An 18,764-nucleotide genomic window follows, 5' to 3' on the forward strand; every position below is an offset into this window, starting at 1 on the left:
AGCGCAGAATGCAGATTGCTTCGTGGAAGCGCAAGATTTGTTCAATTTAAGCAAGGACAAGCTATATAAAGAGAGCTCAGGAGATGCTCGTCAAGCAGAAACTGCTGTCCGCCCGTTCAAGGGCCAAAGTTCGTGTTTTTTGTGCAATAAGACAGGGCACCGTGCGTCTGAATGTTGGTCTCGAACAAGAAATAACCAGTCAGCAACAGGCTGGTCGAGTGGTAGGAATGGTTTGTCTGCGGAGACAACTCGACCACAGGAAAATCGGTTGGCGTCCTGCACACTGTCACCCAAAGAAGTAGACAACACTGACACAGCGGAGAAACCGGATGAAAGGTACGTCGTACTCCAGACTGGGAAGACTATCTTAGTCGTGAATATGATGTAACGCCTACCGCAACTGTGGCTGATGTCGGAACTCTGCCTGTAGTGAGAGGATTGCTTCAGGGCAAAGCTGTATCTTTACTTCGAGATACGGGATGCAACATGGTAGGGGTACGAGAATGGCTTGTCCCGAAAGAGAAGCTTACAGGCACTAGAAGTCTGGTTTTTCTGCTCAACAGAGCAGTGCACTACTTGCCGGGGGCAATAGTTTCTATTGACACGCCGTTCTTTACCGGTGTCGTGTGAGTTAAATGCATGAAGAACCTTCTATACGATGTCGTGCTAGGCAACATAGATGGTGCCCAATATACAGAGCTAGAATATTCGCACAAGCCTCAGCAGCATCGTGAGAGACATTGTGATTACAGTGGAGGGAAGTTCGTCAGGGAACTCGCTAACTCGCCCGTGCCCATCATCGCGGATACACGCAAAGTGCTGTCGGAAACGATTCAGGCTGCTTACGGATGACCGTAGAGACAACTTGCACACCTCATGGACCCGCAGATCAAGTAACACTGGGTGACAGTGCTGCATCAGTGAAAGAAACACGCGCCACAACCAGGCTACCTGTTCTGAAAGCCACTGCCACAATCATAGATAAAGTGACGCTTGAGGAATACCAAAGGAATGACACATCTTTACGGTATTGTCATGAGAGTCTTGCTTAAAAGTTGATTGTAAAGAATCGCGAAACCTGCTTCTTCCTTGTCGACGATATCTTGTATTGGAAGCACAAGCTACTCTCGGAGAAGAAACTCGAGCAACTGGTCGTATCGAGACAACTGCGAGATACTGTGCTCAAGCTCGCCAACGAAGGTATCCTTGCCGGACACCAAGAGATATCTTAAACAACTGACCGTATTCTTGCCGAATTTTCTGGCTAGGGGTTCATTCAGCAACCAGGAGGTTTGTGATGTCCTGCGATATCTGTCAGCGGACTGTCCCGCGCCATTTGGTTGATCGGGCTCCACTAGGTACCATGCCAATCATTGAGACCCCGTTTTCCCATGTGGGCATCGATATCATCGGCCCTTTGTCACTGACATTTTCTAAGGGCAACAGGTACATTTTAACTATGGTGGATTTTGTGACAAGGTATTTAGACACCGTCGCACTTCCTTCGAGTGAAAGCAAGGTTGTGAGTGAGGGACTAATGAAAGTGCTGTCGCGAGTTGGTCTACCACGCGAAAGTGTAAGTGACCACGGGACAGGCTTCATGTCGTCGGTTATGAAGGAGTTCTGCCGAATACTATCTATCAGGCAATTACAAACAACCCTTTACCATCCGATGGCCAACGGATTAGTGGAGCCATTCAACAGCACGTTCAAGCGAATGTTCCACCGATTGAGTCCGGAAAGCCCGGAAAATTGGTACCGCTACCTCGGCTGCCTCCTTTGCGCGTATTGGGAGATGCCACAAAAGAGTACCGGATACTCACCGTTCGAGTTACTCTACAGCCAATACGTTCGCGACCCAATGACGATTTTGGGAGACTTGTGGACCCAAAGTTCGATGACGTGACCAAGTCAGCTTACGAATACATCGTAGAATGGCGGGAACGACTGCAACGAACCTGTGAAATAGCACCTCAGGACCTTGCGAAGGCACATGTTTGCCAGAAGACGTATTATGATCCCAAAGCGAAGAAGCGGGACTTAAGCGTGGGTGACGAAGTTCTCGTGCTGCTACCCGCTGATCACAACAAACTGATACTAACATGGAAGTGTCCCTTTACTGTGATAGATAAGAAAAGACTATTGGACTATGCTGTGGACCTCGGTCACTGAGCTACTGTCTTCCACATCAACATGCTCAAAAAGTACAAGCTGCGAAGGCCCCGGACACGTCATCGATGACAGCTGCTGCTGTAACGTCAATGCATTAAATGGGAATCGAAGGCGCTGAAAATTTATTACATGCCCCACTTCCACAAACGCAGAATCGGAAGGATGTGGCTGTAGCGTGTAGCCTTACTAGAGAATAAAGAAACCAAGTCAACGAGCTTCTTTCCGCATACCACAATATATTTTCTGATTGACCGGGAAAGACTGATGTTGTGGAGTGCCAGGTGAAATTGGCCACTTCTCAGCCCTTACGTGTTCGACAATACCCCATACCTTTCACTGTTAAGGAAGCCATTGAGAAAGAGATCCAGGAAATGTTACAGCTGGCCATAATACAGAAGTCAACATCTGCTTATCAAGCGCCGATTGTGGTTGGCAAGAAGAAGGATGGCACGATGCGCCTCTGCATTGATTTTTGTCAACTTAACAATGTGGTCATTCCGGATGTGGAACCAATTCCTTGCGCTGATATAATGTTTGCTCGACTTAGTGGGCGTCAATACTTTTCAAAGTTTGACTTCACAAAAGGATATTGGCAAGCACCCATGGCGAGTACGTCAAAAGAAGTTACAGCATTTTACTGCGACTCGGGCCTATACCAATTTCGGTTTATGCCTATAGGCATAAAGACTGTACCTGCCGTGTTCAACCGATGGATGCGAGAAGTCGTCGGCGACATTCCCAATGTCTATTACTACTTTGATGATGTTCTTGTTGCGACCGCAACATGGGAGGAGCACATGGTCGCATTACGCCATGTATTTCAACGTGTATGTGAGGCACGTTTAACTATCAAGCCGAAGAAGAGCGAGATAGGTTCCCCGACGACTAGCTTTTTGGGTCACGTTGTGGGGCAAGGGTTGCTACAACCCCAGAAGGGCACATCAGATAAAATATTGTCAGCGAAGCAGCCAGAAAGTAAGAAAGAGCTTTGAGCTTTTCTCGGATTTACCGGCTACTACCGAGAGTTTGTGCCCAACTATGCCGAGCTTTCACATTTATTTACCAAGCTCCCGAAGAAAGGAAGTTCTAATAAGCTAGACAGGCGCGACAAGCATCAGAATGCATTTAAGAAACTCAAGGCAATGATGTCAAACCAAGCCATACTGAAAGCACCCAACCTCAAAAGGCCTTTCGAGTAGCGCACTGACACGTCATCAAGGAGTTTGGGAGCTGTCCTCCTACAAGAACACAATGGTCTCTAGCGTACAGTGTCCTACGCGAGTAAAAAGCTGCTACCTCGTGAAGCGGCACATTCTACAATTGAGAGAGAATGCCTCGCAATTGTGTAGGGTATCCAGAAATTTCATGTATACCTCTATGGCAGGCCCTTCATTTTGCAATTGGACCACCAGCCACTGAAATACACCAACTCTACCAGACAAATCAATACACGAGTGCTATGCTGTAGCCTACTTTTGATGGACTACGATTTCCACGTAGAATACATTCAGGGCTCAGATAATGTCGGTGCCGACTATCTTAGCCGCGCATATCTTACTACTCACAAGACTGTCCTATTACTGGTATGGACACACCGAGAACTGTTGACGAGAGTATAATGTTATCTACTCTATAAACAGGCCTACCCTTTTTTCCCACCGTTTTGTTGTTCTTGAACTGGGGGGGGGGGCGAGATGTGGTGAAAAACATTACCCTGGAGAGTGTGCGTCGTGCTTTGATGTAGAAGATTGGTGTGTGGGGCCGATATATTTGTGATCGGCGTGCGGCGCCGATTTACCATTTCAAGTGCGCGGGAATCTTCTAGGCTGGGCCCCGCCTCGGCATGGACTCCGCAAGGACGAGGCACACCGCCTCCTGACGACGAGAAAGCTCCAGGTCGATCACAACGTTCACGCTCCAAGTGTACAACGTGAGTGGATGAACTAGAACATTAACTTTTGTTCCGCATAACACCGTGAACGCGTGTACATATGTGTGAGTTTATGCAGTGTGTATTCCCTGGTCGGTCTTCGTGTATATAAAAGTCTCTCGTTGTCCTCGAACGTCCTCTGTTCTCATCTGGCTAACCTGCACCCACAGTTGGCCGCAAACATGTTCTGGCTCCCGCATCGGTAGATACTGCTCCTGTTTAATCTCCTGTCTTACACAGTTCACCCTCGCATCATGCTCCTCTAGATGATTTAGCCGCTTTTGCCGGTGATGACGGAGACATTCGTAATCTTATAGGGTAAGGAAACGGGTACACTCGTAGTCGGTCACCGCGCATCCCAATTTCACCGGTTCAGCCACACTTCCATTGATTGATTTGATTGATATGTGGGGTTTAACGTCCCAAAACCACCACGCGATTATTAGAGATGCCGTAGTGGAAGGCTCCGGAAATTTGGACCACCTGGGGTTCTTTAACGTGCACCAAAATCTGAGCAACGGGCCTCCATAGAAAATGCGGCTGCCGATGCCGGGATTCAATCCCGCGACCTGCGGGTCAGCAGCCGAGTATCTTAGCGAGTAGACCACCATGGCGGGGCTCAACAACATTGCCTGGCAAAACTGTAAGTCAGAGAGGTGCCCACACTAGACGCGTGGTCACACCTTGCCCAAAGCGTGGGATAGCTCTATTGTGCCGCTGCTCTAAGCCAAAACCTCAGCAGACACTTCATTCACACGTACCACTGTGACATCCGCACCTGAGTCAATGCGTGCGAAACAGGGCTTGTTTTCCACAAAAATCTCGATCTGCGGATCCCTCATCAGCGATTTTTTCATAACCGCAGAGTGCCGTGACGGTGCGGCTTGGATTTCAAATGATCGCTTCTTATGCGAAGCCACGCATAATATTGCTACATGCATGTGTATTGACATTCTAGGAGGCGACGCGCGTGTGTGCCTGACGAGGAAGACGAAGAGTTGTTCCCGCTCGATCGCTGGTGAACAGGGCACGCCATTACCACTGGTTTTGAATATATCTAATCCCCAGCCTCGTCGTTACGGCGTATCTTCTTTTCCGTAACATATTTGGTGGAGGTGGAACGTTCCCCGTCTTCACCACGAAGCTTCGCAGTGGCCGCACTATTCAGTCTCCGGCCATGGCTACCAATGACAACAGCCTGTCAGCGTCTCCATCTGTAGCTCCAGCCACTACATACCTGACGATGCCCACCCCCCCGTGATCCAGGTACATTCTCCGCACAACCTGGGCTCGACGTCGACTACTGGCTCCGTATGTACGAGCGTGTTAGCCACACACACCGATGGGACCCTACCATGATGCTCGCCAACGTAATATTTTACTTGGACGGCACCCCATGCGTCTGGTTCGACGCCCATGAGACCGAGCTCACCAGCTGGGATAACTTCAAGGAGCGACTGCGCGACATCTTTAGGGACCCGTCCGGTCGCCAAATGGAAGCCCGAAAAGAACTCGCTACCCGGGTGGAGTCGTCAACAGAGTCGTACGTCTCGTACATACAGGATGTGCTCGCGTTGTGCCAAAAAGTCGACGAGCAAATGACAGAGAGTGACAAGGTGGGCCACATACTTAAGGGTATCGTGGACGACGCCTTCAATTTGCTCGTCTACAATAACGTCACGACCGTAGACATGACTATCAAGGAATGCCGTCGCTTCGAAATGGCCAAAAGCCGCCGTGTTCTGCCTCAATTTACGCGGCTACCAAACACGGCTGTTACATCAACTTGCACCGATCTCGGTGCCGCACCACCCATGCAGGACAGCGCGACACGAATAGTTCGACGGGAGCTTGAGGCGTCAAGTCAGGCACCATTTCCTCCACATCCGCTCGACCATGGTGCCGCACAAACGCCTCCGCCGGTCTCCGTTATTCAAGCCGTCGTGAGGCAGGAAATTGCAAAGCTTGGTTTTCCTGTGGCATGCTCTGTCTCCCGATCCGTCTCCAGACCAATGACAACAAATGCACCAAGCCATGACTTAAACTTTATTCCGCGATCCCGCAATCCGGCGGAATGGAGAACTGCAGACGACAAGCCGATCTGCTTCCACTGCCACCGAGTTGGCCATATCTCCCGCTACTGCCGCAGCACTTGGACGCCCTCAAACTGGAGCCAATTTTCCTCTAATCGACCATACGAGGACTTTCGTCGGTATTCGCCCAGTTGTGTGTACCCTTCTTTCGACATCCCCAACAGCCGCTCCACTGCCCGTTCGCCGCCACCTCAACGCCGCCGTTCCCCATCGCTCCAACCACGCCGCTATCCGTCGCCGGTCAACTGTGCATCCTCTCGGACGGAAAACTAGATCATGCAGCTCCGGGAGGTAGTGCTGCATCGCTTGCGAATGATCCAAATCCTCCATTGACGCTCCCCACTGACACGAACTTGATTGAGGTGTATGTGGACGGTATTTCTTTGACGGCGTTAGTCGACACCGGAGCTCAAGTGTCCATAATGAGTGCTCATCTGTGTCGCCTGCTCAAAAAAGTTCTCACGCCTGCAGCAACTAAAGCCCTCCGTGTCGCTGATGGTGGAACTGTGGCCATCACTGGAATGTGTACTGCTCGTGTTAGTATTGCCGGCCGCCATGTTCCAGTTTTATTTACGGTGCTTGAAAATTGCCCCCACGACCTTATCTTCGGCATGGACTTCCTATCGACGCATTCTGCCCTCATCGATTGTGCCGCTGGTACTCTCTTCCTAGAACTTCCTCTTCTCCCGGATTCTCACCCTGAACTCCCGAACAGCTTGCGCACCACTGACTTCTTCCAGATAGCGCCTAAAGCTCTCACATTCATCGAATTGGCAACACCCTCTCCCGTGCTCGACGGTGATTATATCGTGACGCCGATTACTGATGTTCTCCTGGCGCGTGACATTACTGTCCCACACTCTGTCGTAAGCATGACCTCTAACCGAACATATTTGCCTGTTATCAATTTCGGTTTCATAAAACAAGTGCTACCCCAAGGAATTTCGGTCGCCACACTAAGGCCCTTAATTGACGGCCACGTCACCTGTTTTACGGCAGACGTATGTCCCAAACACTTACATCACTCGCAGGATGCCACGTGCCTCGATGCGACCTTACGCTCTATGATCGCCCCGGACCTCAAACCTGAAAAGTCAACCGCGCTATGCTGCTTTCTGGCTTCATACCGCGACATATTCGACATCGACCACCGTCCACTCGGCCAGACTTCACTCGTCAAGTACCGCAATAACACAGGTGATTCTCATCCCATTCATCGGCGACCATACCGGGTGTCTGCCACCGAGCGTAAAATAATTTAACAAGAAGTCACCAAGATGTTAGCTAAAGGAATTATTGAACCCTCTTCGAGCCCTTGGGCGTCCCCCGTTGTGCTCGTTAAAAAGAAAGATGGCACGTGGCGCTTCTGCGTGGATTACCGTCATCTGAATAGAATCACGAAAAAGGACGTTTACCCTTTACCCCGCATCGATGACGCTCTCGATTGTCCCCATGGCGCCCGATACTTTTCCACAATAGACCTACGTTCCGGCTACTGGCAGATTGCTGTCGACGAAAAAGACCAAGAGAAGAATGCATTTGTAACTCCAGACGGCCTATATAAGTTAAAGGTTATGCCATTTGGGATATGCAACGCCCCAGCCACGTTCGAGCGCATGATGGACTCTCTGCTACAAGGGTTCAAATGGTCAACATGTCTTTGTTATCTTCACGATGTCGTTGTATATTCCCCAACATTTGAGACCCACCTTCAGCGTTTGTCAGCTATTCTCGACATATTCCGCACTGCAGGCCTCCAATTGAACTCGTCGAAGTGCCGCTTCGGACGCCGGCAAATTACAGTGTTGGGCCACCTTGTCGACGCCTCTGGTGTGCAGCCGGACCCCGAGAAAATTCGTGCAGTCACCAGTTTTTCTGTACCCCAGTTAGCCAAAGACGTCCGGAGTTTTGTAGGACTTTGCTCCTATTTTAGAAGATTTGTGAAAGATTTCGCAACCACCGCTCGACCCCTCACAGAGCTTCTAAAGAAAGACGTCACATTTACGTGGGGTACCGACCAAGCTGCTGCTTTTTCTCACCTAATCACGCTACTGACGATTCCACCCATATTGGCTCCTTTTGACCTATTCGCTTCGACGGAAGTTCGAACCGATGCTAGCGGTCACGGAATCGGAGCCCCGTTAGCCCAGCGCCAACGGGGACACGACCGAGTTGTCGCCTACGCTAGCCACCTCCTCACAGCTGCTGAGCGCAACTATTCTATTACGGAGCGTGAATGTCTTGCTCTTGTTTAGGCAGTGTCAAAGTTCCGCCCATATTTATATGGCACTAATATCTCTGTGATAACTGACCATCATGCGCTATGTTGGTTTACGTCACTGAAGGATCCTACTGGCCGGCTCGGGCGCTGGGACCTGCGACTCCAAGAGTATATCTTTACGGTGACGTACAAGTCCGGACGCCTATATCAGGACGCAGACTGCCTGTCGTGCTACCCGGTCGCTGAGTCGAGCACTATGCATGACACCGACACCGAGCCTTGTGTCTTTTCCCTTTCGCAAATGACATGCATCGGTGACGAGCAGCGCTATGATGCGTCCTTGCATGCTATCATTGAGCGCCTCGAATCACCATCTTCCAGTCAGTCCGATCGCTCATTCGTGCTCCACGATGGTGTATTATACCGCCAAAGTTTTGAGCCGGATGGACCGGCTCTGCTGCTTGTCATTCCGAAACACCTTCGCTCGGAAGTTCTACATGAACTTCATGACCTTCCGACTGTTGGTCACCTTGGTGTGTCACGCACTTACGACCGAATACGCCGACGCTTCTACTGGCCAGGGCTTGCACGCTCAGTCAGAAGATACGTTGCGGCTTGTGAGAAATGTCAGTGCCGCAAAACGCCATCGACACTTCCCGCCGGACGCCTTCAACCACTTGATATTCCGTCAGAACCGTTCTTCCGCGTTGGCTTGGACCTACTTGGCCCTTTTCCCTTGTCTTCCTCGGGTAACAAGTGGATAGCCACGGCCACCGACTACGCCACGCGTTATGCCATCACACGAGATCTCCCAACAAGCTGCGCCACAGATGTCGCCGACTTCCTCCTCAAGGACGTGATTTTGCAACACGGAGCCCCACGGCAGCTGCTTACAGACCGTGGCCGCACCTTTTTGTCGAAGGTCATAGCCGACATCTTGCAGTCCTGTAAAACGAGACACAAGCTGACTACGTCATACCACCCCCAAACCAATGGACTCACGGAGCGCCTAAATCGAACTCTTACGGACATGCTCGCTAAGTATGTTTCTACCAACCATACCGACTGGGATCTCGCGTTGCCGTACGTCACATTTGCCTACAATTCTTCGCGCCATGACACTGCCGGTTACTCTCCATTTTTTCTGCTGTTTGGCCGAGAACCAACATTGCCTCTAGACACCATCATACCGTCCCCTGGAGTACCAACCAGTGAATATGCCATGGACGCTATCACTCGGGCCGCTCACGCACGCGAAATCACCCGTACTCGCCTTCTGACCTCTCAAGAGAAGCAACGGCGCTTGTATGACAAACGACATCGCGACGTACACTTTCCGCCCGGTTCTTTGGTACTACTCTGGTCTCCGACCCGTCAAGTTGGCTTGTCAGAAAAACTGCTTACTCGCTATACAGGCCCAGACCGAGTCCTTCGTGTGGTTACGCCTGTAACATATGAAATTGGTCCTGCCAGCCTTCATGTGCCCAACAGGCTACCGATATTGTACATGTTGCGCGCTTGAAGCCCTACAACTCTCCTAGTGACGTTGACATCTAAATGCGCCGAGACGGCGCTTGCGCCGCCGGGGGTTATGCTACATGCATGTGTATTGACATTCTAGGGGGCGACGCGCGTGTGTGCCTGACGAGGAAGACGAAGAGTTGTTCCCGCTCGATCGCTGGTGAACCGGGCACGCCATTACCGCTGGTTTTGAATATATTTAATCCCCAGCCTCATCGTTACGGCGTCTTTTCTTTTCCGTAACAATATTTCCGCGGTAGTAGCAGCCATGTCCCGCGAAAGCTTGCAATCTCTCTGAAAGTGGCCCCGTTTTCCTCAGCCAAAACACGCTCCTAAATTGGAGCTGAATTTTGTCCTAGCAAATGGTTTCGCTTGGGGCCCATATTTCAAATTTCTTGGTTTGAAACTGTGGTAACGGCCCTGCCTGTTGCTGCGTAGGTTTTCCTCAAAATTGGTGGCTACTTCTGCAATGTCCTTAGGCTTTAACCAGCCCTTTATTTCCTGATGAAGCCCCAGTGAGCAGAGCTCACTTGGCATCAACTGTTTTAGCCTATCAGCGATTAGCAACTCTCGAAGATCTTCTAACGACCCCACCTCTCTACTTCGCGAGAGAGCACAAAGCAGGCCTCACCTTGCATTGATGCGTCGCCCGATAAGTAGGCGAACATAGTCTCCAGGCGTGCCGTCACTTGGCTACAAGGCTCACTTGCTTCTCTTTTGATTTCCACAAACACACAATGGTACTTGCTCGGAGTCATACGCAGCTCCATTAGCAATCTTAATTTTACATCTGCGTACGGCATAACCCCAGCTTCTGCTTGATTGGCGACGAACGTGCGCATCTTGTCACTTAATTATGGCAAAAAAATTGTGCCCTGAATTTTCTAGGGTATTCCCAATGCCGCAAAAAGAGCGTCCACATTTTTGAACCAGGCTGAAATCATCGGGTCATTTGTGGGCATGGGTGCTAGGACTGCTTTCAGATCTTTCGCGTACTGTGCGATACTACAATGCTGGGTCTGATTTTCCGGCTCCTCTGACTAGGCACGCGGGGACTTCACTTTCTCTAGCTCAAGCTTGAGCTTTAACATTTCAATCTCAAGCTGCAACTTGCGTGTGCGATCCGATTCACTAACATTGTGCCCTTCTATCACATCTCTATCGGAGTCCGCCATCTCCCAGAGAGTGCCTGAATGCAAGTGCATTTGTATGAAAAGTTGAGGTGGGGGGGGGGGGCGAGAGAGCACAAAGCAGGCCTCACCGTGCATTGATGCGTTGCCTGATGAACATTACAGTTGCAACTACGTCCGTCTCTTCACCAACGCTATGTGCTACGACCACTTCAAATGCTGCAGGTCTCCGCTCGATCACCCCTGTCGCTGACTCAGTCTGTCACATCGACTGCCCTGCTGCTCTGCTCCTTAAGCAGCACGCTGTAGCGCCTCTCCGGTAAGTCCGTCGCTCAACGACGACCTTTGGCTCTGCTCTCATTCACGGACGTGCAGCGCTCTTGCGCTGCCAAACTCCAGGCTTCAAAGTCGATCATTAGGCTCGGACCGTATGCCAATGTTGCTTCTCGCAGCATGCCGACAGGTCCCAGAGCAGCGAGCGTTTTGACGCTGATCCTCGCAGCGCACCAGCAGGTCCCAAAAGCGGTCAGTGTCTTGTCACCTTCCCGGTCTTCAGCGCCTTCCTCGCTGCTGGCTTTCCACATCCTGTAGACTGCGCCAGTTGACTTCCTCCTCCTTGACTAGCTTCTACACTAGCTCAGGAGGGAAGATGTTTGAGGTTCGGAATGGGCCCCCTTGATGGCTCGAGTGCATGGTAGCAGCGCGAAGGAAGAGCCGTAGTCCGGTGAAGAGACACTTTGTTGCAGCCTCAGGCGTCTTCCTGAGTCCAAGCCGAACCTCCGCTCTCTTATTTCATATTCAAACATCCTCTTTTCAACCCTCGGATGAACAAAGGGTCTTCACACAAAGCAATGACATGTTGGGACTCGCATCATCACAACCAATCGCAGAAACACTTTCATATAAGGCACTACAGTGGTAAGAACCACGTTATGAAACATGACACGAGAGGGGATAGGTTCTCAGCCTGTAACACTCTCTACCATGTCAGGCCGTGCTGCCTCCGTCGGCCGATTTCCGTCGGCTGCCGTTCTCAAGCTCGAAGCCCATCAGCTCTTTCATTAAATGTTGCTTCGTAGAAGCCTCCTTAAGAGCGGTGTGTACACCGTTGAGTTCTGTGCGCTTACCAGGTGTGCATGCGACAGGGATGCGACCCAACATCGCAACGACATTCGGTAATGGCGTACAGCGGGGGAGGATATGTTCGTCTCCATGCCGCCACCATGTCTCGGTCAGCCCAGTGGTCGTGTCTTCGTGTCATCCTCAATGGCACGCGTGCATGCCAACAATGGCTTGAACTCAGACAGCGGTGCATAGCCTGCTTCTTGCCAGACGCTCTTCCGAGGAAGCCTTTCCCTTCTAGTCCCGAACGGGGGTGACCTTGACGGCTCAACTCGTGAACCGTGTGAAGAAAGGAGTCTCCTTCATTTCCCGTGCGCTGGTCTCCCGGGTTCGCCTTCGCAGAACCGATCAGCTTGGTTAGTTGGCGGGTCCGAGACTTTCTCCGCGCACTGCATCAGCCGCTGTAATTGCGCTACACACAACGCGCCGGTAGTTGTTGCCTCATACTAACTTTCGGGTTGACGTCGAAATTCGGTTCAGGATCTCGAGTCATCTAAGCAGCGTCGGCGGTATCGCAGAGGGTGAATGAATTGCTGGCCTCCGCGAATTCGTCGATGTAGCCAACCGTCGTACCACGGTTGAGGTGCCTGTATTCGTGACTGAAGTTTGTCGGCACCAACTCTGCTTCGCCGTCACGCAGCCCAGCTATGCCTCTCGTGACGCAAATCTGATGGTTTAGAAGAAGGTCCTCATGATCCTCGATGACTCCTTGAAGGTTTTCGGCTTTTTTGATGCCAACAGAAACGACGACGCGGGAGAAAGGGGGCACGGTGACTTGCTCTTCTAGCACATTCAATGCGTGATTACATTCAATGCGGGAGTATTGATTACATTCAATACGTAGCACATTAAATGCGTGAGTGGGGGTCGGCAGCGTGTTTTCTGAGGTTAGTGTGATTGGCTCAGACCTCATGTCGAGGACAGTGCCATGGTGACATCTAAACTTCATCCCAAGTATCACATTCATGGCCAATTTTGTAAGATTACAAAACTCGTAGGATAAGCCTGGTTATTGATGGTGACTCTTGGTGTGGAGACTCCAGTTGGTCTTATTAAGTGTTCTCCAGTGGTCTGAATTTCGAGGCCTTGTCATGCAGTCCTAACTTTTTTTAACTTCGTCGTGGAAGGCCCACTGACGACTGAATAGTCGGCTCCAGTATCGACGAGAGCAGTGCAGAGATGGCCGTCGAACATTACGTCGAGGTCGCTGCATGGTTCCTTGTGGTGCGTTGTAGTTGGGGATCACGGCAACGCCTATGTGTTTCGATGCTTCCACGTCGCTGCGTCATGATGTCTTCATATGTTGCAAAGGTTCAAAGTCAAGGCTCTTTTCGTCTTGTGGGGGGTGCTTTTGGTTTCTTTGTGGCGTCGACGTCGTCGGCGGTGCAGAATTTTCGGTAGTTCATCGTACAACAACCGCACCTCCATCAATTGGTGCCCTTAGCTTTTCGGGTAAGGGCTTGGAGGTCAGCCTCGAGCAGGGCCGGTGTAGTGCCCGCGGTGCGGTGAGGCGTAACGGCCTGGCAACGGTGAGTGGCTAAGGTCGTTGGAGTGTCGACTGCGCCTCCGCGACGTAGTCGGCGATGCCATGCGAACGTTCGCCACGTTGAGGACACGGCGCGTTGATGTCGAAGCCCCGTAGGCTCATTTGTTGGTATTGGCAACGGCAGTAGGTGCGCCCGGCCTCACCGCAGTGGTAGCAGAGCGGGCAATTGTCTTGTGAACGCCCAACATCGGTTTTTCTCGGTGCGCTGTCCTGATGGCGAACGGTAGGACGTCTGTGGTGGTGGTGGTGGCGGTGGCGTTTGGCTACGAAAGTGCGATGGGGTAGTGTACTGGCGTGGGCGTGGAAGAGAGGCGTGACGGTGGGCTGCAGCAACATAGCTCATTACTTGCAGCGGTGGTTCTGGAGGCTGAGAAACACCTAGCGATTGCTGGACCTCCTGGCGTACGACGTCCGCGATTGAGTCCAGGCAAGACTGCGCCGAAGGAAGCAATTTTCGCAGCTCTTTATTCACGATTGCTCGGATCGTCTCACACAAGTTGGCGTTTCCTAGCGGTTGGATGTCGGCGTAGCTTGTGGACGAGAAGCTACGTTTCTATTGCTGCGTCCTCATCTCCAGCATCTTCTCTATCGTAGGTGCTTCCGAAATGAATTCTGCGACCGTATTTGGGGGGTTTCTGATAAGTCTAGGGAAGAGTTCTTGCTTGACCCCTCGCATAAGCAGTCAGGCCTTGTTCTCCTTGACATGTCGGGGTCAGCATGGCAGAAGAGGTGGCTCATTTCTTCCGTGGAATTGGTGACATTTTCATTGGGCAACTGCATCCTGGTCTCCAGCAACGCAGCAGCCTTCTCTTTGCGAGCGACGCTCGTGAGTGTTTGCAAGAATGTGCCGAAGAAAAGATCCCACGTTTGAAGCGCAGACTCTCTATTCTCGAAGCACGTCCTTGCCATGTCTTCCAGATAGAAGTAGACGCGACGAAGGTTCTTTTCCGCGTCCCCGTGGTTGAGGGCGGCTCTTCGGTCATAGGTTTTAGCCAGGTGACCGGGGCTTCAAACGATGGCCCATGAGAAATCAGTGGTTCTCTTGGCTGCTGCATTACGATCCCTGGCTGTGGCGCAGCAGTTGTCATCGTTGCCGTGGTCGAGGTCATAGCCTTGGTCTTGCGAGCCTTGTCTGGTAGAGGCCCTTACACTGGAGGTAAACCTTGCTGCGTGCGGCTTATTCGGTGCTCGTGGCTGGCGTCGGTGTCTACGCGACGTGGGCTGGGATCACGGCTGGACGTGGGTGTCCGGTACTTGAACGAAGCAGCACCTCCGCCAGATGTCATGGGGTTAAGACGTCAATAAAGGAAGCAGACTCCACGTCAAAGAAGAAACTGTTTATTTGAGCTGAACTTGTGGCCACGTAAAAAAAAAGTAAGACACCGGCACTGATAGCGTCGGCCGTCGATCAACTGACAAGCGGCAAAACGTTTTGGCATTTTTACACTCACTATCGAAGATTGTAGCGTTATCGCTAGCGGCGACGTAGGTTTCAGAATAATCTGAAAGGTTCACGAAGCGGGCGTAATCTAAACAAAACTACCTACTACAACCTCGAACTTTCTCTAACACTGTAGGCGTGGTTCGCTCTGAACATAGTGTAATGGGGTGATAACAAAACTTGAGGAAAGGAACTTGGCAGTACCTAGAGAGGAATAAGCACTAGTGCCTAGGCGGGATCCTTCAGCGGCGCTTGTACCACCTAGAAAATTATGGGAAGTACAGGCTTTGTATTCGCTTCGGATGGATTACGTTTTTTTAATTCACGACACTTCTTTTCCCAGTGTAAAACAAAATGATATGAGCTTAAATTTAAATGAAACTTGCTTTAAATATTTGTACGCGAACTTAATTGCAAAACATTTTCGTGACCAGACAGCAAAAGTGAAACCTAAGCATGTTCAACCCACAGGGTATGCATCGCTCTGCCATTGCGTTCTAGATTTGTCATCAATATTTTATGAAATATTTTTACAACACTTCAAAACAAACATGCTTGTTTTTTGTCTAAAAGTATGTATTATCTATTTATTGGAATAACAGTACAGTATTTATTGAAAAACACTTATCGCTTCGTCTTCTGCGATGCTAGATGCGTCTGTCCCAGTGGTCTACCCCAAACTTACCTGTGTATTTGTTGTGAAGTCGAGTCAGTGGATCGTGATAGTGCGTCTACTTAGCGTTGTCATAGCTTTGCAGTCGATTTAAAACAAATTTAGGTAACACGAATTCATAAGAAGCATGAACTCGAGGCAATATTCTGTACTGGACTGAGAGGCTACATATTTATGCGCTTTGGTGAGTGGTGGACGCTTTGTTTAAACTGTCTAATACGACTCGTAAAGCTCCAAACTGACACAAATCAGATGATCCAGTGGTCGTCAGCCTCTTCAAATAACAAAGGGATTACTTCAGCCTTTTTCCCCGCACCACACTACCCGCGCTGAACAAAGAACAATACTGAAACTGTAGAAAAAAGCACATAGATAATTCGCTAGCTAACTCTATCCAATCCGAAGCCCGTACTTCCCATTATTCCCATGAAGGTACACGATCGCAGCACCAGATTACTCTCGAGGTTATATGGTAAGCCCATCTATGATTGGCAGATTCGGAGCACTTCCAGTAGGTCTTTTTCTGCCCCACGCAGAGCAAGTCTGTTTCATTAAGAGATTATGAGTGCTCCCTATGTGTTCCACTAGCAGCTCCGAACCAGCTAATTCGCGAGATCTATTCTACGAAGCAAATTCTTATACTCCACGAAAAGCAGTGAATTTGACCGGAACTTGCAAGCGCCCCGAGCCCTGTAACAGTGTCATCCAAGGGCCCACGAACGGGCGCCGATGGCATCGGTGGCGCATCGCGTGTTTTGCTAGCGTAGCGTAGCTGGGTCGACGGTGCCCACTCATGCAAGACAGACGCGCGCATCGTGTTCCAGTCTGTCCCAGCCATTTGCTCCAGTGGCAGTGAATGTGTTCCATTGGTAGATTTCATACTGTTCCTCTCCGCCAGAGTTGAGTGCTCCGGCGCAGAGTTCGTGGGTCACTTCGAATCTGTCCATGAATGACGTCACCAGAAGGAGTGCTGCAGGTCTGAATTGAGCAACATGGACTCCCCGCACACACGAAGGCTGTCGCAGGTTAAGGCTACATCACATATATTGCTTATTATGCCTGAACATCCATAAAGTATGCGTTTTAAGGTAGCTCTAGAGTCGCAATATCTGCGCTTTTCTACCGCATATAAATCTGGGTGTATTAGGCGCATGATAGCTGGCCTTGTGTAGAATTGGGACTGTAATGACCACCATCCGGCAGACTGTTTCTTCTTCATTTCGCGTGAGGCCGTGTCAGTGTACGCGTCTGCAGTCAATTGTATACTGTAGTTTCGTGACATGAAGTCTTCTGTCTTCCCACTCCAATTCTTGGGTATTCCCTGGGGCGGGACCAGCTGGGGCTCGGTCTGTGCGCACCCTAGCTGTGCGGTGCGCCTTCTCACTGATGTAGTCTGATAGTGCGTGAGTGAGTGTCTAGATGAGATAGACGCTTTTTAATTGCGAAGCATTTCTTAGTCACATAATTTCGCGTTTCGGCGTCGGCGGTGGCGCCATCCACACCGCCACTGCGCTTGGTCATGTCTCGTGTCTTGGGCAGTACGCTCGCGTCTCGTGCCGGCCCAGGAAGACACACACAAAGCTGTCGCTCCTCTTCGAAAAGCTTCTCTCGCTTTGAAAGGCTGACACAGGCAGCGTCTGCTAGTAAAACATGACTGCTCGCGCTGCGTAACCGTTCATTGGCCACCACACATGTGTAGGCACCAGATCACGCGTTCGGGATTCAGCCAAGGGCGTCCTTACTTCACTTTCACTTGACGGGGAAGGCAACACTCCTCCTTCATTCAATAAATAAGAATGATGATTGATATATGGGATTTGACGTCCCAAAACCACCATATGATTATGAGAGATGCCGCAGTTGAGGGCTCCGGAAATTTCGACCACCTGGGGTTCTTTAACGTGCATCCAAATCTGAGCACACAGGCGTACAACGCTTCCGCCTCCATCGGGAATAATAGGAATAAGAAAGACGACATACCAATGAACCATTTAGAATTAAGCTACATTTACGCGATATACCCGCCACTCTGCGACGCATGTACTCGAGTACCCACCGTGGGAAGATGTGGGCGGCAATTATTAGGGGTGGAGCTCCTTAAGCCATTAGTCGTGCACCTCCTTTGTATGTATGAAGTAGTAGTAGCAGTAGTAGTAGTTGTAGTAGTAGTAGTAGTAGTAGTAGTAATAGTAGTAGTAGTAGTAGTAGTAGTAGGAAGAGGAGGAGGAGGAGGGGGAAGAGGAGGAGCAGGAGAAGGAGGAGGTAGCCACCTATTTAATCCTTGGAATTTCCGCTGGGTGGCGGTACTTGCATATGATGAATATATGATAAAAAGATACGAGATGGCTGTACTTGGAGAGTTCATTAGATGAATGAACGGACAGGCATACTGATGCACCGACGAACGGACAGTGCGTGTGTCATCGTTCACTCCGTGTATACGCTGTGTTTTTTTTCTTGATAAATACCATGTTTTATGACTCGTAGGGCCTGTGGGAAGGTTGGGTCTCTTTGAAATATCATTCAATCACCGATGATTACGTCTGCTTGTATTTGTGCTACAGCTAATGCGATAGCTATTTACTCAGTGGTTTCTACGTGTGGCGTACTGAAGGTGGCTCTCATCACACATTTTCCTATAACCTATCGCCCGGCTCTGAAGGCGAGCTTGTGTCTTTACGCAGATGTGTCCATAACATGTTAATGCCAAATTTACTTTGTAAATCATGGGCTATATTTAGCATCTGCCCGGATGGTGGGCGGGATGCTAATTATTGGTTGTAGGAAGGACGGTTGTCAAGTTTCTTATGTGTTTTGGCATATCGACTTTGACGCTGTGTGGGTGTGATACCCAATACCTAGTGTTCCTAGAGTTTTAGGGGCGGGGCTCCTCTTAGTGTAACCCTGTCCTGCGT

This window comes from Rhipicephalus microplus, chromosome 2 (assembly GCF_043290135.1).
Source record: "Rhipicephalus microplus isolate Deutch F79 chromosome 2, USDA_Rmic, whole genome shotgun sequence".
NCBI lineage: Eukaryota > Metazoa > Arthropoda > Arachnida > Ixodida > Ixodidae > Rhipicephalus > Rhipicephalus microplus.